This window comes from Trachymyrmex cornetzi, unplaced genomic scaffold (assembly GCF_001594075.2).
Source record: "Trachymyrmex cornetzi isolate Tcor2-1 unplaced genomic scaffold, Tcor1.1 scaffold33, whole genome shotgun sequence".
NCBI lineage: Eukaryota > Metazoa > Arthropoda > Insecta > Hymenoptera > Formicidae > Trachymyrmex > Trachymyrmex cornetzi.
Genome location: NW_017298003.1, coordinates 350,930 through 373,761, shown reverse-complemented (window position 1 = coordinate 373,761; position 22,832 = coordinate 350,930). Strand labels below are relative to the sequence as shown.

At 34.9% G+C, this 22,832-nt stretch overlaps 1 protein-coding gene across 3 annotated transcripts in view; it reads left to right on the top strand.

Annotated features, from left to right (window-relative positions):
* Positions 1 to 2,797: 2,797 nt before the first annotated feature.
* Eip74EF (Ecdysone-induced protein E74) overlaps positions 2,798 to 22,832 on the top strand; it is a 324,734-nt gene continuing 304,699 nt past the window's right edge. For all 3 annotated transcript variants that reach the window (XM_018510268.1, XM_018510269.1, XM_018510266.1), the window contains exon 1: positions 2,798 to 3,135. The gene's annotated coding sequence lies outside the window, so the exon portion shown is untranslated. The remainder of the gene's footprint in view (positions 3,136 to 22,832) is intronic.

The following is a 22,832-nucleotide window of genomic DNA, read 5'->3' as shown; positions in this document are numbered from 1 at the left end:
TCGATTTTCGGGGCAATTTTTTTTCTTTGGCGAACGATCGTTGCTCCTTACATATTTATGATTTTCAGCATCGAAATATACGCAAACGTATATCAGTATGGAGGTTAACTGGTTGTTATTTATGACTATAATTGCATGATAAAATAATTATAGTTGGGAGTTCTATTTTTATAGTTATTACTGGTTACAAGAAAAATACATACTGTATTCAAATATATTACTTGTTTTAGGTATTTCAAAAGTTCATATATTTTAATTCAAGTCCATCATAAGTTCACACATCACAAATATCAAGTTTAACACTTAATTCAGTCGAGATTATTAAATTAAAACAAATTCGATTCGCTTATTACCTATTGCTATGTACCTATACAGTTGCTTCTTCAATATAATATACCTGGATAATACTATAAGTATTTTCAAAAGAAAATAAATTCTTGTTTTAAGTAGGTACATGTTAATAAGTTTTTTAAAATTTATACTAATTACAAGTATATTTTTTTAAGATTAATCAAAAGAATATTCTTTCTTAAAGATAACCGTTACTTTAAAGAAAAAAAAAATAAACTGACAAGTGAGTAATCATTTTTCTTAGCAGAAAAATGATATCTTTTTGCATACACATATATGCTACAATGTTAGTAATAATTTAATTATATTCATAATTTTATATATTAAAAAATATATTTAGCATCAAACGTTAGTCGTTTTTGGAGCTATATATTTATAGTTTGATATACTTTCCGGTATGCAGAACTATGAGTGTAATTATGTGTTATTACTAACATTGTAGCAGCAGCTAAGAACATCGAAGATTTGGCCGCAGCCTTGACAGCGAGGTAGTCGTGAATGAGTACGCATTTCATTGGAATAATGAAGGCGTTAAGTGGGTAATTAGATGGCAAGAGAAACGTAGGATCGATATATGTGATTTTCGATGCGCGGAATCGAACGATCGCCACACATCCACACAGGTTGTACTGTCGCGTGCGTGCGTGCGTGCATGCGTATGTGTATAGTAGATGCGACTCGATGGCCGTGGCTATGGCCTTACGATTCTCTCCTTCCTCCTCGCCTCTCCATTCTCTCCCGCTCCTCTGTCGTATCAGAATCGCGCGCAGCGCAGCGTATTCATCACGCGAGACGTGGTAGGAACGAGAGGACCCAAGCGGATTCGCGGCGATGACGACGGAGACGGCGAGACGCAAGCGAGAGAGAACGCGATGCTGCTGCGGGGGGGAGCGGGGTAACGGAAGACGGGCGGACGCGAGTGAGAGAAAGAGAGAGGGAGATTGTCGCGAGCATGTCTAACCTAGGATAGCGGAGTTTAGTGGCGGGTAGGCTAGGTTAAGCCATGATAAAAATACAAGGGTATGCTCATCAATTGTCTAAAACTCGTTCAGCTTGCGCATGTCCTTGCTTACGTCATATTCGGGTACGCGTTGATTGGTCGGTTCTGATTCGGGTGCAATCGGTGGTTATCGGTCGTAATTTATCATGGCGTCCATGGCGTAGTGCACGTTGTCATCGGTAGAAGTTAATGTTAAAAATATTTTCACGATGACCTGCATAGTGAAAGGATGCGGCAATTATATGAAAAAAACAAAAAAAACTGAGGGAAGTAAAATTAAATATTTTACCTTTCCAAAACAATCTGAAATTGCTGAACAGTGGCGTAAGCCACTCGTTGTGACGTAAGCAAGGACAAAAATCTGATTGGTCATGCGCATGAGCATACCCTTGTCTTTTTATCATGGGTTAAGCCAGGCTAGGGTAGGCTAGGCTAGGCTAGGCTAGGCTAGGCTAGGCAAACCGAGACGCCGTTCACGCGTCGCGCTCAGTGTTCCGCGCGCGTGCTCCCTGGACCGAGTGAGGTCTCTACCCCCCCCTCCCCCTCACTTTCTCTCTCTCTCTCTCTCTCCCTCTCTCTCTCTCTCCCTCCCCCCTTTCTCGCTGTGATGTGCGCCTTGTAACACGCGGTGCTAGAATCGTGCGTGTTCTTTTGCATCGTCGAGAAAAATCGGAAGAAAGAAGTAAGAAAGAACGAAAGAGATAAGAGAGTAAGAGGAGTGGTCTCACTTATTTACGCGCTCCGCGAGAGCGGCGTAAGGAGTGAACGAAGGAGAAAGAGAAAGAGGAACTCTGTCGGCGAATGTGTTATCTCCAAGTTTGACCGGGGACACGTGTAAGATCAAATAGCATTATCCGTGGCGATCTTGGTACGGGATAAAAGTATAGCTTTGGCAATCGAGTTCCAGAGATACACATGAAACTCGCATAGGATTAGATCGACACATTGAGACGAAGAAAGTTGATGAAAGAGAGTAACAAGTTTCTTTGGATTTACATTTTAGATAGAAGGGACGCATACAGGTGTTTAACATAAACTAGATCGCTACCAGATTAATCGAAGTGATTTGTAGTTAGTTTATTATCGACAGGTTTACAGTCGTTGCATTGGACATTGACGTGCTCCATGTGCTGTCATAAGCACGTGATACTGTTCGTCCAAGTGATTTAAAAAACACGAAATTTTACCGATTTATGATTCTTTCGAGAACCGACACAAACAATAGTTAGTGTCAGTGCTTTCTTCCGGAAAAATCTCGAGAGAGAGAGAGAGAGAGAGAGAGAGAGAGAGAGAGAGGATGAGAAAGAAACAGATAAATTAAACAGATAAGATGTGTAATCCTGTAATTCTGGGGCAGGCCTTCTAAGAACAAGCAGATAACAATAGACAGAAAGCGCACAAAAGATATACATAGAATATAAGAAAGAAAAATAATATAAAATAAAAAATAATAAGAAAGATAAAAATTAAATTTAAAAGAGAGATAGAACGTGTGCGTGCGTGCGGATGAATGCGTGGCCGCGTGCGTGCATCGTGCACGCGCGTGATACAAGTCGCGCGGACTGTCGCAACTCGCGCCGGATAAATAATCGCGGTGGATCGACGTCGACTCGCGCATCGGAAGAAAAAAATCGTCGCGAGGGTGGGAAGACTCGCGGTGCGAGGAAGGGAACATTGCCGCAGTGGGTACAGTGAGTGCGGAAGGAGTCAGGTGCCGGGAAACAAGCTCCGGAGACGTTAGTGCTTCACTTCCTTCTTCCTGAGTTCCGCGCGTCGCAAGACAGGTAAGGGGCTTCTTTTTTTTAGCGATTTTATCCGAAGTAACTTTAAACGCAAAGCCGATGTTGTAACTGTAATTTCGATAATATATTCTCCGGGGAATGTCTGTCGATTAAGAGAAATAGTGTAGATATCAATAATTGTCGAGTTACGTGCGATTAAAAGAGATTTTTTTTTCGTGAGCTTCGAAAAAATAAATTGCGGATTCTAATTTTAGATGAACTTTGCCGTAATAGGATTCTAATTTGGAGCTGGATTGTAATGTCGTTTAAGAAAGACGAAAAACAGAGTGAGATAAATGATATTTTGTAACAATTATATCTGCGTTGTACATCGATAATTATAGCAATTAAGAAGTGAACTTTAGCTTTTATTCTTGGCAAAAATGTGATACTTGTCATTTATGCTTTATATTTACTGCACTTTACATATTATTAAATATACAGTCGAACCTCCGTAAAGTTAACTTCCGTTTTTGTTTTAACCTCCGTAAAAGTCATGTCTTAACCTCCCGTATAGTAATCGAGGAGCATGCTAGCGCATGCGCATTTATTTACTTTTACGGAGGTCGATCGGTCCCGACAAGTTGCTTTTATAGAGGTTCGACTGTACTTTGGAAATTTGATATTTTGGAACGCGCGTGTATTTTTTTAAGAAAAAATATATTTTAATTTACGAAATTAACTTGTCTCACTAAAATTAACGATCGGATACAATACCTAGCATATTGATTATCCAGTCTCAAGGCGAAATTTAACAAGTTGAATTTATATGAGATTCGTTTTTTCTTTTCTTTTTTTGATAATTTAATCTTGATTTCAACTTGAAATCCAAAAACCTTGTCTTTATACATGTAATGAAAATATATAAAGACGAAGTTTTTGAATTTCAAGTTGCGATCTAACCTTAGATTCCTTAGAACATACATATTGGAAGCAGCATTGTCTCTAACATATAACTAGAAATTCTCGAAGTAAGAATGTGTGTGGACAATTTTGTAAAATTTTTCATTCGCTTTAAAAAAAATATGCAATATAGTGAAACTAATAAGAGCCTCGAACACACATTCAATACACTAACATACGCACACACCCACAAACGCGTGCGTGCGCGCGCGTGTCCTACACTATTTTTGTATACAGGGTGAGTCATTTTAATCGATCACCCCAAATATTTCCGTTTCCTTGCATTTTACAAAAAAAATGTTTCAGACAAAAGTTGTATGGTTTCGAGGGGGACATAAGATGGTATCATTGGTTTGACCTTGGGTGGCGTTGTCAAGGTCAGGCGAGGTCACATTAAATTTTTTAAACGGAACCCTCCATTTTTTATTACATATTCTTGTAGCTTACCTCGAGAGCTTTTCAAAAAACTATAATAAAATATTTTTTCATTAAATATTTTTCGAGTTATGAGGCTTGAAAGTCATAGTATGTGCTGGCATTAGCATTACCCAAGGTGTCTGATCGACGGCTAAAATCTGTTGAATGTTGTTCAGGATCATTACCTGGATAACATTTGTCAAAATCAAGGTCATTGGAGATAGTTCCTCTTATTTTCACTTTTGCACTAAAAATTTATTTTTACGTAAAAATGAAAATAAGACATACAACTTCCAATAGTCTTGATCATGACCAATGTTATCCAGGTCGTGATTCTGAACAACATTCAAGAGATTTTAGCCGTCAGTCGGACAATTTGGGTAATGCTAATATTTTTTTTCTTTTAAAATCAAACATTGGAGAATTAATTTAGAAAAAGTTCAATGATTTTATGATGAGAGCTCTATAATAAGAGCTACACCATACGGCAGTTTTTATTGACTCGCTAGATTTTATCAATTCCAACTTATATTCAAATCATACTAATTTTAGGTATCATAAACGTTATATTTCAGCAACATAATTATGAAATAAGCCTTAGATAAAGAATTGTTGTAGAACAGTATGCATATCCCCATTTTTCTAAATTTTTACGTATATTTTTTGTAACAAATATCTAGTCGATGTAGTCGTAAACATGCATGAGCAGTCGTTTCAGAAGTTAAAGAAAGTTAGATACAGGTTAAAGAAAGAAAAATAATGCAAACATATACCCTTCTCTCTTGTAAGATTTTGGCTAAAACGCCTTATACTTATATGGTATCACTCTTTTTATATATAAGTAACTTACATGTGTGACTATAAAATTAAATTTACCTAATAATCTATATCTGTAAGTGTTATAAGTAATCTCATTTTACGAAAAATTAGGAAATTCTGATCTCAAAAATAATTTTTTTCAAAATTAACTTTTTTTAAATTTAAGTTAATTCAATCTTAACTTAACTTTTATTAAGTTAATTCTTTATTTCTTCAACTTTTAACTTAATTTTATTAATTTTCTAAGCCATTAACTTTAACTTGATTTAGTTTAAAAAAAAACATTAACTTACCCAAGCCTGCATATAGTATATACACTTATCCTTGTTGTTTGTTTATTGCGATGGATATGCATGGAATGTCTACGTTCTGGAAAAAACAGTTTTGCTGAAGTATCTAAAATTTTATCTAGATACAGAACTGAAAATAATTTTGTTGGACTATCAAAGTAATATTATTTAGAATGCTCAAACTGGTTGTTAGATTGTCAAATTTCTTGCAGCATTCCTTATCATGGTTGATGCATAATGATTATTTTAATATATGGTATAAAAGAATTTTTAAATACTTCAGCAAAATCGTTCTTTCCGGACGCACATGCGCATCGTAATAAAACAAACAGAAAAGAATAGGTATATACAGGGTGTCCCGACCTTTTTTGCCGATCACTTTTGTGTAGATAGAGCGGACTAAACTGAGTCGAAAAGTTCTCTACCATTTTGCAATTTTCGCAATAGTTAACAAGATATTAATTACTAAAAATTGCAAAATATTGGTCTTGAATAATTTTTTACTCAAATACTATCAACTTTACAAAAAACTTGCAAGAGACAAAAATTATTTATTTTCTTCTCATAAAGTTTTGAGAATTTTTTATCAACTTTTTATTATAGTATACTGCATTTTCTTATTTTTATCAACATAGGAAAATACGGTATTAAAAAATTCTGAAAAAATTCTCAGAACTTTATGAGAAGAAAATAAATAATTTTTGTTTCTTGCAAGTTTTTTGTAAAGTTGATAGTATTTGAGTAAAAAATTATTCAAGACCAATATTTTGCAATTTTTAGTAATTAATATCTTGTTAACTATTGCGAAAATTGTAAAATGGTAGAGGACTTTTCGACTTAGTTTAATCCGCTCTATCTATACAAAAGTGATCGGCAAAAAAGATCGGGACACCCTATATATAAAGTCTCTATAATAATATAATTGACTGTGCTACTATATATCCTATATACAAGATGTCCAGTAATAACCGCATAATTTCTCGTTGACAAGTAGAGCGGACCAAACTGAGTCGAAACTGTCAAAAGTCCTCTATCATTTTGCAGTTTTCGCAACTTTTTGTTGTAGTTACCCAATCAGCAGAATGTTTCAAATTGACGCATAAAACAACTTTAAGATATCTTGGAGAGTTCTTTAAGAAATATTTTTAAAAATTCTGAAGAAATACCTCAAAATTGCCATTTGCGTCGATTTTATCCGCGTATTCGGCGATCTTTGAAAATTATTATCACATTATCTCATTAACTATTGCAAAAATTGCAAAATGATACAAGACTTTTCGACTCAGTTTAGTCCGCTCTACTTGATCTCGAGAGGGTTATACCGAATAAACTCATTATCGGACATTCTGTATATCTGTGTTTTAAGGATCCATAATGCAGATATTTAAAAAACACAATGCTTATCTTATACTTAATATAAAATATATAAGGCCACTTATTATCAGCATAAAACAAATATAACTCGTTATAATGACTTTATACAAATCACAATTAAACGGAGTAATTAAACGCTAAAGAATCGACGTGCTTTTTGAATGCTTCGCACGTGAAAGGATCATAGCTGCCGGCCAGCAGCCCTCCGGATTCGTATTCTCGAGCAAAAGTTTAAGCTGCGAGCGGCCGTGACAGTTAAAAGCGACAGTTAAATGCTTCGCCTACGTGAGACGCGCCGCTCGCGTGCATGGTACACGCATCACGCGTTGCGCGCTTGAAATAACAAAAGGAGATCGACCACGGCGATTTAGAGGTATAGACGACGAGCAGGGGCGATCGAACAGTCGGACCATGCGTTACTTAAGAGGTTTTACTGTATGGTCGAGTGAAAAGCAAACGGCCGCGACGAGGCTCGCTTGTAAAAATGAATTCTCGTGTCAGCCGGTAATTACATACGATCGAGGAAGTGATCGCGAGCATTACGTATCGGCACGCCACAAAGTATTGATGTAGAAATTGCTAAGATCACTTGGTAGTACGTTCCGACGTTTTGTCCCTTGGAAATGCAAATTTATTTTTCATTGATACTATAAGTTAATAATTAGTAAAAACACGGAAATAGGTTGCTGAAATTTTAAAAAATTTAGTTATAAATGCAGATTTGAAATTAATTTTGTTCAGGATAATTATGTATGAAGTTAAATTTTAACGAAGATATTGATAGGGAAAGGTCTTTTTACCCTTTAACTTGTAAAGGGACTTTTTCCCTAACCCAATACTATTCTCTCTTGAATAATTTTGACAAAATCGCTCGTAGTGATATTATTAAGTCTCTAATTTAGACAAAAGAGCCATATTTTTGGAAACTATGATAGATACGGCGATTCGGCAAAATGCTATTATAGGATTATTATGTTCTCCTATTCTATTAGGTGTTAAATTTAATTCCTGCCGCTCGCTACTAGAGGGTGCTGGCTCCGACGCTGGCGAGTTTCGACAATGAAGTCATATATCTTTTGTAGTTTAGAACATCGCTGAAAGTGATTCAATCCTCACAGGTTAGATTTCTCGACGCCAAAGAGATTTTCCAATCGATTGAAAATGAATCGCGATAAGCTGTTTTTCCGACATGTGCTTCTTCACTACTTCGACCTCAAGAAAACCGCAGCTGAAGCGCATCGCTTATTATCCGAAGTGTATGGTGATGAAACTCCATCGGAGATTCAACAAAAGGACATGTAGTTTGGTTCGAACGCTTCCGAAACGTTGATTTTGATGTGAGAGACAAAGAACGTCCAGGACAGCCGAAAAAATTTGAAGATGTCGAGCTGCAAGAATTGCTTGATGAGAGCAAACGGTTTTAGAGTTGTCGAAACAGTTAAATGTTACTCCAATGGCCGTCTCAAAACGCTTGCATGCCATGGGAAAAATCCATAACGAAGGGAGATAGCTACCACATGAGTTGTCAGAAAGTGTCATTTCAAATCGTTTGACTATTGCGACTTCTTTGATTGCCAGGCAAAGAAAAAAGAGTTTTTTGTGGCGCATCGTGACTGGCGATGAAAAATGGATTTATTTTGATAATCCCAAGCGGAAAAAATCATGGGTGGACCCCGACCAACCATCCGCTTTAACGCCGAAGAGGAATATTCACGAGCATAAGACCTTGCTGTGCGTTTGGTGGCATCAGGAAGGTGTGCTGTATTACGAACTCTTGGGTCCAAATGAAACCGTTACAACTGATCGCTACAAACAGCAATTATACAGATTGAGTGACGAATTGATGCAAAAAAGATCATCCGTAGCCAACAATCGACGCAAAGTCATTTTGTTGCATAATAACGCTCGACTGCATGTCGCGAAAAGCGTGAAGCAGGCACTTCTAGAGCTTGAATGGGAAGTTCTCCCGCATCTAGCGTATTCTCCAGACTTGGCACCGTCGGATTACCATCTCTTCCGATCGATGCAACACGCACTTACGGACACACACTTCGCCAATCACAACGAAGTCCAAAAATGGGTGGATGAATGGATCGCCTCGAAAGACACCGCGTTCTACCGTCGTGGGATTGCCCTATTGCCAGAGAGATGGGAAAAAGTAGTAGAAAATGGAGGAAATTACTTTGATTAAGGTATTCATTCATCTTCCCTTTGAAACAAATTAATTTTGGAGACAAAAAAACGGCAGGAATTAAGTTTAACACCTAATATTTCTACTTGGCAAAGCTCTACGAGAAGGCCTTGGTCGAAGCCGTATCTTTATTATTTATTGAATAAACGATTCTAATAGATTTGGACATGTGTAACTTTTTATCAAAAAGTATAGCGTAAACTCGGGTATTATAGCTATACGGAAAAAATAACTACAGGCTGTAATTTCTTCAATAATTGCAATTATTGAAGAATAGTGCATTTTTGTAGTCATTCTCGAAGATAATCTATTTTGACAGTAGTTTATGCGTATACATTATTCGAAATAATAATTTTGTAAATCAAAGAATTGGAAAGAATAAAGGCATTAGGAGTCAGGCGCAGAAGACGTCGCGCAAATAATGCACCTATGAAACGTGAAACTTCTTTATTCACTAAACGCGCTTACATGTTTCGGCTCACTTTTGAGCCTTCCTCAGAGATAACATAAACTGACATGTATAAACTGTGAATAAAAGTTATTCTGGCATGGTGAGCTCTCCCCTACATCGAGAATTTAAATGTCGGAATTAAAATCGAAAAGAATGAAAGAAAAAGAAAAAAGAAAAAAAGAAATTAGGAAATATCGAAAAATAGAATATGGAGAACTAATTTATCAAACAACTTTAAGATTATAATTAATTATCTAGCAAATATAAGGACGCTCACCATGCTCACAGCCCAAGCAGCAAGATTAGTCGAAAATACGTTCAATCGACTTCCAGATAGGTTCGAAAGTCTATTAAATCTGACCTAATGAATGTCAAATCTACGTCGATCGGACGTAAGTGGGGAATGAAAAGACGGTAATTTAATAGTATTAATTAGGTAATGGAAGGCATTTTGCCCAGTAGGTCATAGTTCGATTTGGTCAAACTAGTAAGAGATCGAGTATTGGTAATATTTTAATAATTTCATACTAATTGTGTCCTAAATTAGACTCAATTACGACCATGTCTTGCGGTTTTCCTTAACGCGGATGATCTTGTTTCTTTTCTTTCGAGAACATACGTGAGTGGCAACGCTGCATATATCATGTATTCCATGATTCTATACGTAAAGATGAAAGGGAAACAGTCATCAGATGTGATTTGTATAAGAAGTACCGTCATTTTAATTTAGTTTCTAAGCTGATTATCGCGTGACATATGACGTAAATACAAGTGCGAATGAAAATTTTCTGTATAGATTTTTAAATCATTAAAATGAACGCGCCATAAAAAGAGAAGTTTTTGAAATATTATTACTTTATTACACTAATTATTTGTTAATTTTATATTTTACATTTAGCAAATTAATATAGGTGTTCCCTGATTTGTAGGTTGGAAATGATTAAAAATATTACTTACTTTCTATGAAAGAAGAAATAGAAAATGTGAAATAAATGATTTTAAGAATATAGAATTATGTAGGTTATAGTTGTTCTTCTATGGCGACGATAACATCATAGCGTATTTAACACTTTTATACCTAATAGTCAAATATACTTATATTTTCGACCTATAAGTTGAATTTCTCTATTAGGAAGACTAAATACCCAAATATTTTTACTTTGTGGGTAAATTTACCTTTTTAGGGCATTTCGACTTTTAAGTTAATAGATTTTCAAGACATTTTCGTGACTAATAGGTAATTTCGACCAATATCCAACTTCTAAGTTCAAAATCGTTATTTTGGTTAGATTGATTTCAAAGTTGAAATCGACGCCATTTGATATATCAATTAAACTGTATTCGAGTGTGTTATCCTAGGTCCGTTTTCTGTGTCTGAACTAGTGTATACTTTTGGAACTTAAAATGAAATAGGTATATGTTTGATATTTGTCAAGAGCGAGAAAGAGACTTCTAGTGCAGTCTAATGCAGGAACAGAAAACAGACCAACTGTGTCGATTTATATCTCGTAAAAGGAAAGCAGCCATAACCTTTCACAAAATTCTCTGATGAATAGTGTACTAATCCAGAGTGTACTATGTGAAGTAGAAGGCTCAAAATTGACATACAGCATTATATAGACTTTTAGGACAAGACTGGTTCAATTTACTTTGAAATTAATTTTGTTGGTCATTTGGATCAAGTGCTGACTAAATTTATCTAATAGGTAAGTTCCTTGGTAATCTCGACTTCAAAGTTAGCAGTGACATCATTGAAATATCAACGAACGTCTTTAAGTTAATAATTACCTAATTTTGACAACTCGAAAGTCTATTCGACTTTGAAGGCATAAATACAGTCCGATATTAGATAATTTATGACCTCAGAAACTTATTAATCATTACCAGACTCTGAGAGAATTTACTAGATCAAAATTAAGTAATTTTTTATCTATCAAGAACACCACAAACGCAAATGGACTTTGAAAACATTAATACGTTGAAATTAGGTAATTTTTTATCTGCAAAGAAAACCTCAAATACAATTTCATTTTTAGGACATATTTTAAATCGAAATTTGGTCATTCTTGTCTTAATTAGGGCAATTTTACTTTGGCTTGGTTAAGATATCCTACTTTGCTGCTTGGGAGAGCACCATATCGCAAACATTACTATAAAAATAATTCAAGAACCGGCTCCTGATAATGTTGGCCAGTCAGTATTTGCGCGACATCTTCTGCGCTTGACTCCTAGTGCCTTTATTCTTTCCAATTCTTTGATTTATAAGGAGTCTTGGTTAGTTTAATTTGTTATACGAATTTTGTAAATATTATATGTAATATTTTTATTTTAGACTACCTGCAGTTTCCACTAAAAGCTGCTATAACATCAAATAAATTACAGTTAAATTGTCGTAATCAACGTTACATATGTACGTAACAAAGAAAATTGTAATGTGATTGTATGGCGAAAAATGGTTGCGTGATTTTTACCTTATAAGACTAGTAAAAATATTTTAGCTATTTTTGCCGCACTTATTACAACTTTATTTTACCTGAATTTTTATTTTATCTGAAAAATATCGGAGGAGTAAGATAAAAAGTATATTATAATACAATTATATAGTAAATCCATTCAAGTGATTATCTTACTGTAAAGTAAATCATATACTATTCCCAAGAATATTAAGAACAACTCTCAAAAGGATTATGCCCAGTTTTATAGAGCAATTTAGGCCCCGGATGAACAGTTTTGAGATATGCCTAAAATTTTAAGGTATCAAAAGAAAATAAAAAATCCATAAGCTTAATTTTATAGGAGAGGTTTCCTGAGTGCTAAAACTATCCAAAGTTCGCTATTATGACTACACTGTTAGAAATGTTCTTAAATTTCATTAACTTTTAATGTACGTTGGTGAATGGAGTTTAATTCCTCTGTAACTGAAAGGACTATTAATGCACATGTTAATGAGATTTAAGTTTACAGTAACTGAAAAATTAAGTGTAATGAAATTTAATATACTTTTTATTTACGGATATAAATAACATTTAATTAATCGTAATTGAAATAACTATTAATGTACATATTAATGAAATTTAAGTTTGCAGTACATTAAATTTCAATACGTTTAACTTAAAAGTTAAGCGTATTGAAATTTAATGTACTTTTACATTTACGAATATTAATAATATTTTAATTAAGCCTAATACTATTAACGCTTAACGTTTAATACGTTTACGTTTCTTACATGTCATTAACGTAAATTACTTTTCAGTTACAGATCTCGTACTTTTCATTAACGTGTAAATTAATTTCTACAATAATGTGTTCATTAATTTCAATACACACGTTCGTCACATTTAAGACTACTGTAATTTAATTTTTATTTACATTATTCGTTACATTTAATTTCGTGCATAACCACATGCTTCCTTTACATGTTAATTAAAATTCATTAAGAAATTTCTAATAGTGTACCACTAGTCTTATCCAATTTCTCTGCGTCCAGGGCATCTCCCTGCGGTGACGGCGGTAACGGATTGTACCAAAGACATTGAAGTAATATCTAAAATGTATTTAGTACAGTTCATTAATCCGGTTGACAGTTATATGGTATCTGGGATATTTCCAACGTTTTGACGAAGACATCCATATATCAGCAAGAACAGTTAATGATGTTTTTTTACTTTTAGAGAGTTCCGATGAGGAAGCTGAAGAGAGAGATAAGGTTCATATATTAGCCATATTTCAATTAGGCAATTAAAACCTTTTGTTTCATACTTTGAGTGTCTCTCTCTCTCTCTCTCTCTCTCTCTCTCTCTCTCTCTCCCCCCCTTCTTCTCTCTCCCCTCTTCATCGATTAATATATATCACTTATAACTATTCATTTGGGGTCCAAATAAGGTTTTAATTGTCTTCGTCAAAATTGGACATATTCCAGATACTAGATGATTCGAGAAATTGAATAAAATCAGTCCTACTGATAAATCATGGTTCACAATGCATGGTCATAATAGCGAACTTTGAACAGCTGTAGCACTCAAAGGACTCATTTTACAAAGTTGTGCATATGGAACTTTTTAATCCTTTTTTTATGCTCTACAATCCTAGCTAGATCTCAATGCTGTTCAGCCGGGGCCCAAGTCTTGGGCATAGTCCTTTACTTATCAAAATATAGAAAGTATCTTACAATATAGCTATATGATAATCGTTCATTTACCAAGAAAAGTAAAGTAAATTTTACATAAATAGGTGTTTGTTCCTATAAATTCGCCAAAAATTCATAAAATTTACTATAATTCTATATTACTATAATTTGTATTTTCATTTTCACTATATATTTATAATATTATGACCATTTTTGCGTCATAATTCGGAGTATTAACCAGATCAAGGAAGAGTGGAGCGGATAGTGTTCTCTTCTCTGATTGGTTCCGCCATTTATAGTGCAATTCCACAAATATGTGCATGTGTGCATGTACATATATGTACATACACACAAAACTAGTGCGGTACAATACTAGTGTGTGCAGCACCGTATGTTCCATCACGCTTTTATCGTATCTCCTATTCACTCCAACGAACGGCGGCTTCCGGCTGAAACCGCTCCACTCTCTCTTGATTCTCTCTGGTTTTAACCAAGTAACACATAGATACACGCGCGCGCGCGCGCAACGCACACGCACACACACACACGCCACGCACACACGCGCGCACGCGCGCGCACACACACACACACACACACACACAGAGAGAGAGAGGGGGGGGGGGAGTTAAAGAATAACAAAAGTATGTTTTTTACATTTTAAAAAATTGTGACCATCTTATCCAAGTTTATCCTGGATATATTCGAACTGGTAAGCGCGAAATATATGATGTACAAGTTTCTGGAGATTCACATGATATAGGAACTCACGGAACTCTCACACAGCCACTCACGTGGTTTTCGTGCTCGAGACACGAACTATATTTTATACAAATATTTTCAGCCTAGGTCAAGTGATCCCCCTTTTCGGCCCTCAAGTGATCCCCCTTCTCGATTTGCCTATGGTGTTTGCAGTTAGCTCAAATATTCAGCAAGTTTTTAGGATTACTTTAAGGGGATCCTAAAGCAAAGCTCGAACTCCGACGAAATCACTAGATGTTGCGCCGCGCGCCGCACATCATATGTCTTTTTATATTACCACAGCAATATCTCATGTAGCCTATAATACACGCAATCACACATACGTGTCAATTTTCGTACAACGAATTTGTCGCGATAAAGCGTTTAAATCTAATTCTAAAAATTCGACGTTGTATGTTCGTGCAAATTACGTGTTTGGGAACTATTATTTCGTACGTTCGAGTTGCAAAGCTTTCATATCAAACAAATGTTGTCACGACTTGACAGCTGAGACGCCATGTTACACGAAGAAATGGTAAAAAATATATCGATTTCGAAATTTTTGATCATTCTCAGCATAGACTTTACTTCACAAACACGTATTAATGCGTATACTTTAATCCTGGAAAAGGATTTTCGAATCTGTGAAAGAGAAAGAGTATTCGTTATACAAAAATTATACGTGTTCAGTCGGTAATACAGACGTCTTTAGGATCCCCTTAAATTTTATAGCTAAATAAATATGTATATTACGTTGGCAAGTTCAATAAATTGAAAACTTCTTTTTCTTTTACTAAATAATCAAATCAGCATCATGCTTCGTAAAGTATCGTATCAGTGGAGAAAGATACTGTTTTGATTATTATTATTATTTTGTGAGGGGAGAACCGCTTGTGTGTGTGATTTATGTTGCAATGATGATATAATGTTATTAACAACTTGGCTACGATAAGTTCTATCTATTATTGGAAGAGATGGTTTCAAATGAATTTTAATTTTCAGTTACACACACATAAATTCTTGCGTTAGTTGCGTTAGCACGGCAATGTAATAAATTCTCTATTTTGCTCTCCCAATTCTTACACTCTCTCGCATCTCATCGAGCGATTACGTGGCAACCTTCGTGGCGCCCAGGGCCGAGGGAGCCTAAAACTGATGTATACGTTCGATAAATATTACGACGCGACGGCGCGCACCATAAGGGTCCCGTATACATGTAAGAGGCCTTGAGACCACGTGTATAGTATCATGGTCCGTCCGATTCCGGAAGATTAAATGTCAGGTTGTGTAAAATCATTCCCGAAATGTTGTAAATATGAGACAGAATTGCCAAAGCAACAGAAAAGTTTAACTAATAAGAAACAATTGTATATTTGAAAGGAATAAAATAATCGGAAACTTTAAATTTAAAAGATTGATACAAGATTTGAAAACGTTTTAATTTAGAAATTAAAAAAGAAATGTGTCTTTGTTATTTTTCGTTTAAAAATCCAGATTTTGAAAATTTTGTGTTTAAAAAATCTCTACAGGATTTTTATATTATAGCAATTTACCTTTGAAATAAGAACTTCTTCACCAGTCCTAAACGACGGAACTGCAATTGAATTGTATAGAATTGTTTTGTAACTTTTTATAATTCATAATTTATCTGTTTTTCTTTCCACAAAATCTTTTCTTTTTTTCTCTTCCGGAAAATTACCGAAACAAATTCATTGCTTATGCTGACGCGTATTTTCATCTTTATTATCTTGGCAGCAAGGTGCACGCATCGTACGCACGGACGACCCTGAAAGATCCGACACCGCGTGAATGTTTAATCATTGTCGAGTCCAATCGCTCACAAATTCTATTCCGCGTTCACGCGCTTGTTCGGGATAGCGCGGATAGCGCGCATTGATAGTTAATGACGACGCTCGTCGATCGCAACATATTTCCTCCTATACGTTAGAAGCAAATCGTCATGCCACGTCCCTGAACGACGACACCGTGTGTATCATCGCGTATTTACCTTCGCGAAGTCAAATTGGAACTGCGCGCCATATCCATTGTAGGTGTCTACATATTCTCCTACTTGCAGTTTATGTTGTCCCTATTACGTTTTGTCAATGATAAATTGACGGTAAAATATAGACACGGATACTGTGATAATTTTACTTGTATATTCATGTATACACATTTTTCGAACGGAATAGTAATACAGAATAAGCATTATTTCATAAAATAAGTATTATTTTCATTTTATAAGACAAGCATTTATTTTTATATTATTGTTTTTACGTTATCTTTTTTTTTGGTAGTTATAATTGTTACTAATGAATATAGGTAAAAAAATAACCCTTTCTCTTTCGTATGTGTTATATAATGATATAATCTTTGTTTATTTCCATACCATTTCATCGACCGATTTTATCGATCGCGCATCTGGCTGCACAATCTATGTTTACGTTCCGCACGATCGTAATAGTATGCGATGTGGACAAAAATTATTTTCATATTTCTCATCAATCATATTTGTAAAATAATCGTTTGTCATTAACGATTATTTTTCAACCATGAGCCAAGATTTTCGTCTACAGCATGCTTGCTTAACCTTGAAGCGTCGTTGCGCATGGTTGACAGTACGTCACAGTTAGTATTTTTATTTAACATCTCGCTTTATTGATGAGAATGTAGGAAATCTGTCAAGTTATCATTACAATTTCACTTTCGCAAGGAATAAACGCGAAAATATATAAGCATATTGATATGTGAGAGATACTTAAAGAATATTTTGGAAAATTTCATGGATTGGACATATTCCGACGAAATTGTGTTTTTAGTGTCCATTTCTACACCAATGTAGATTAGCTTTAATTTCAGTTTAACTTATTTTGTATTTTTTTTTCTCTAGTTCTAAGAATTATAAGAAATAAAAAGTAAATTAACCCGAGATTAAAGTTAATCTACATTGGTAGAAATGAGTCTAATGCTTGTTTTTCTCTCTCTCTCTCTCTCTCTCTCTCTCTCTCTCTCTCTCTCTCTCTCTCTCTCTCTCTCTCTCTCTCTCTCTCTATGTGTATAGTTTAATTTTAATCAACTAAATCTTTTTTAATTCTAAGAATTACATGCAGAGAAAGATAAAGAGTAAGTTGAACTTAGATTAAAATTAAACTATTTTAAAGTTAATCTGCATTGACAGAAACGGGCATGAGACGCTTTTATGAGTCGAGGATTAATCGACAGGATCGCGAGAGGTTTTTGCATAACAATCTGCGAAATATGGGCTATCCGTACAACGCACCTGCTTGCCGCGATCCCTGAAGTCGTAAGGACGCGTGCGGTCGGAGAGGCACGAGGAAACCTTGAGGAAGGCTACTGGCAAAAGTAAATGACCTTTACGAAGGCGAAGTGCGAAAGGAGGCAGGACGCGAACGGTGGTGTTGGTACATGCGTGTGTCCTATCGTCTCAGGTCTACGAACCCGAATTGGGCCAGGGCCTTGACTCTTGAGCACATTCGCTCCCCCCCCCCCCCCTCTCTCTCTCTCTCTCTCTCTCTCTCTCTCTCTCTCTCTCTCTTCTTCCACCGTTCTCCAACTTAGTTGAATATCCATTCCTTAACTCCCTGCCGACCGCGTGAACCCATCTTCCTCGTGCAGAGGGGGGCGACCGGCTAGACGTAATCGCACGCGCGCGTGTACAGGGCGCCGCGCCGCGCCGTGTGTGCCCTGCGCGCGCGCGTGACGCAACCATCGCCATCGATGTGGCAGCCTAGCAGCCAGGCAGCCGCCCTGCGCGGCCTGTCCCGGGGACCATGGGGAAATGCGGTCATGGTCAAGGACCAGTGCACGAACCAACCGGAGAAAGTTTTTGCATCGGCTTGATCTCATTCAGTGGTCTTGTATATCGTAAGGGGATTTAAAAAAAATTTTTATTATTAACAATGCTTTGCTTGTGCTAACGCAAACTGTTAAAGCGACGACTGTTGTACGAAAGACTCGTGAATAATTTTCGCGCGATACATTTCGTTTGCTCACGCCAAAAAGCTATCCGACTCTGCAATGCTGAAGATAGAAATAGAATTCTTTATGATATGCAATAGAATGATAATTTATTATGATCTAATAGAAAGGTCTTCTCTGTACACTGACGATATTTTCCATAACATCTAAATATAAAATATATGGAAATATACGTACATGTGTAGATAATGATTCAGTAAGAGTTTATGCAAACAATTATCATTTTTCTTGCTTTTACCTTACTTTTACTATTTTAGTGACATGATAAATTAATTCCAAATTACACAAGTGTGTTTCCCATTATATTAATTATAAAAAATATTTCACTGATACCATATTAAAGTATTAAACAATTCATCAAGCTACCAGAAAAGAATGATAAATTCTTTGAAGTATCTTGTTTTTAAGAATATACAAATAAACTTACAGTCGCGTAAGTAGGTATGATTTATACATTTTTGTTACATATATATTCTCATGTGAGAGAGAGAGGGGAGGGGGGAGGGAGAGAAAGAAAGATTTTCTCTTATACAAATTGTTCAGTCATAATATATACAAGGTGTTCCAAAATTCGCGTCTCAAAATACTACAGCAAGCAAGTTCTCGGAAAATTAAATAAAAAAACTTATTTATGAATTTTTATTTTAAGCAATAATTTTTGAGATAGATAATAAGAAATTAAATATGACCAATTACAGACTATATTTAGACGGCCATCTGTCCATAATTTGCGTATGCGTTAGTATTAGCGAGGAGCTGGGAGTGTTCACTTGAATGCGCTCATTAGTTAGTAGTACTCACAAGTGACCACCTAAATGTAATTGGCTTATTTAAACTGTTATATCTCAGAAACTATTGCTTAAAATAAAAATTTACATGTAACTTTTTCGTTTAATTTTCCAAAAACTTTCTTGCTATAATATTTTGAATCGTGAATTTTGAGACACCCTGTATAAATAAACTCTTTAGATTTTAGCATTTTTATTAGTGAGCATTTCGCGATCATGTTTTGTTCGAAGCTCAAGAGACGTTGTTCGTGATGATTTGTGTTTGCATGTTTGTTAAATATCACGCGGTACGCAAGACGCGTAAAATTATGCTGAATCGAGTGTTATTGCGACCGATTAAACAATTGCAGCTATGGCTGACTTTATCTTACCTTGAAGCGGTTTACCTTCGGAACGACGCAACGTGCGCGTCGTGCAAGTTTCACGCTAAAGATGTCGATGGATTTTGAAAAGCTGCGAATAAACACCACCCATCATCGTCACAGTGGAAATATTTGCAAAGGCAAGTTCGAGGCTAATGAATGAGACGCATCACGTATTTGAATGATAAATGCGGTCTTTTATTTTTTGAACGAGCGTGTCATTTTCCGCGCTGTATTAAAGCTCCTGTTCATTTAAAGTGATGTTTCTCAACCTAGAAATGTCTTTATTTAAAAACTTTTGAAAATAAAAACAAGGACCTATTTTCGATAATATTTATTTGATTATGAAGCAATAATTAAGCATGTATCAGATGTATAGTCTCTGTAAAAAGTAACTGCAAAAATTACTGAAATTAGAAATTTAAACTTTTTATTATATATAAAAATAAATGTTATATACTAAAAGGACAGTTTTGCTCAAGTATCTAAAAATTTAGCTACATATAGATCTGAAAATAATTTTGTTGAACCATTAAAACAATTACATAAAACTCTCAAACTGGTTGTTAGAACGTCAAAGCTTTTTTCAATACTCTTGAGATTCCTAAGTATAATTATTTTGATCATCTAATTAAATGATTTTCAGATTTGTATTTATCTGAAGTTTTAAATGCTTTAGTTAAATCATAAATCTTTGAGTCGTAAATTCTTTTCGTGTATATGTGAAACAGTTCAATAAAATCAATAATTATATGTATTTAACAATGCAACTTTGTAGTTTAAATGAACAATTCTCAATTTTATCTTTCTTTTTTTAAAAACATGACTCATTATTATTATTAACTTCTGATCCAGATTTTAAATCGCCGCCTTTTTGTATTACTTTCGATATAGAAAATGCGATATAGAAAAATTTGTATCTTTTTCATAATTTTTTCATTTTGTTAAAAAAATACATCTTTAAACGTAAGATTGATTGAGAGAGTAAAACATAAATAGAGTTGTAATTGACTCGCTCTTATTCGCGCGATGTATAAAATGCACACCACGACCTTATTTATACGTAGTCATCAATCATCAATCAAATTAACGTTTCCATGGACATGAAATAAGGTATATGCGGGATCGATATTTACAGTAGTCGTTAAGAGAAACGAAGGTAACAGTAAATCGTTAGTGCGCGGACAACATTGACACGAATTTAATGGCAGTCAAGCGTTAGTTAATCTTTGGGCTTGATTGTAAAAAATATGATACCCGCGAAAATTCTACGCGGATCATTTTCTGTTGTGAACTGTGACGTCATTTAACGATATATCGTGGGAATGTATGAATATACAGGGTGTTAGTTAAGTATGTTCCCAAACTCAACAGAGCGATTCTTTGGTTTATTTCAAGTAAAAAAGTCCATATAAACATGTGTCCTAAACGGCTTAGTTTCCGAAATAAAAAAATTTACACGTGTAGTAATAATCTATTTATTATGAAAAAAATACAACTTGTACTAGTTAAAAACTAGTCAAAAACAGAAAAACAAAAACAGGCTTCAGTTCTTCTGACGAAATAAAACAATTAGATGAATTGTTGAAAATGTCCTTGCGCCATGATACATCTATCGAGCCTTCTTCTCAAAGATTGACGTACATGCTCGAAGATACCAGGTGTGTTACGTATTGCCTCGCATGAAGCAATTATTTGATTCGTCAAATTATTCTCATTCTCAATTGGGGTGGACATATCTGCCATTTCAAAATTTGTAAACTTAGGCATGATGAAACCGATTTTGATAGATTGAAACAATTTGGCCCGAAAATGTATGTACAAGCTAACTGACCCGCAGCAACATCAGGACTGAAGTCTATTTTTGATTTTGTGACTTTGACTTTGACTTTGTCACTTTGTTTACGGTTGTGCGAATAGTAACTCACATGAAGCAAGGCATATTTATGCAGGAAGATATCTCCAACGCAATTTATCGTTTCGCCAAACATTTGCGAACATTCACCTGTATTTCGGAAACTAACTCGTTTAGGACACATGTTTATATGGACTTTTTACTTGAAATAAACCAAAGAATCGCTCTGTTGAGTTTGGGAACATACTTAACTAACACCCTGTATAATGTTACTGTCAATGAGAAGTCGTGGTCAACGAAGTCAGAAGTTGCTGCCGCGATTGTCGCAAACTCAAAAGTTCTGCTGTACTAATGTTAACTATGCCATATTTGGCTTAACTTCTCATTTGTGAAAAATGCGTTCGCTTGTTAAAAGAAGAATATCTAACGTTAAATATAATATGTAACAATACATGATTAAGACGACTAATGTTTAGAATATTTCACTGTAATAATAATTTTGATAAAAAATTTTTTTAAAATATAATTTTCAAAGATATTATGTATAGATATTAATATCGAACTCTGTCAGAGAATCAGAAAATCGATGTATTATTTAATATCTATAAGACAATAATAAGTTGATTGATAACGGGAGGTAAACAAGAAAATATATAAGTTTATCTCTTCGTATCAGTCTCTCTTCTTCTTCTCTTTACTGTATGTAGTCGCGGGAAATAAATGAAATACTCCCGTGTGGTTTTTGAGAAGTTCTTAATTTTGCTAGTAATGAAACACGTGAAACACCGATTATGGTGTATTTAATTTTATTATACTGAAATATATTATAGCTTTATTAATCAAACAAGTTTTCTTTTTTTTGTTTATCGGTATTTCTTATAAAAGAAAAAGAAAGAAATTAACCTCACGAGGTATGATCATTTTATGATTATTCCGATGCCGCGATGGAAGGATTATTTTGTAAATATTATATTGTAAATATAAGCAAAACAAATATAAATATGTTTGTATTGATTTTTTAAATTTGAATATTATTAATTCGTTCAACTTAAATGAATGATAATATATTTGTGATTTTCGTTTATTTATAGACAGAATGGCTGCGTTTAGCAAAAAAAAGCAGCTTTGCAACTTTGTAAAATTCTTGAATATGATTGATTTATACATTTAGACCCAGTGAGGAACTAAGGGCAAGACCAATCGTATTAAAGAATTTTACAACAGTTGCAAAGCTGCTTTTTCTGCTGAACGCAGCCATTGTCTGTGAAATATTTATAAGATAATAATTGGCGTATCTTATTTCGAGCTCCTTTTTACCGAGGAAGAATTGCGAATATTTCAATTCAACCAACCGTCTCGTGTGTGTATATATATATATATATATATA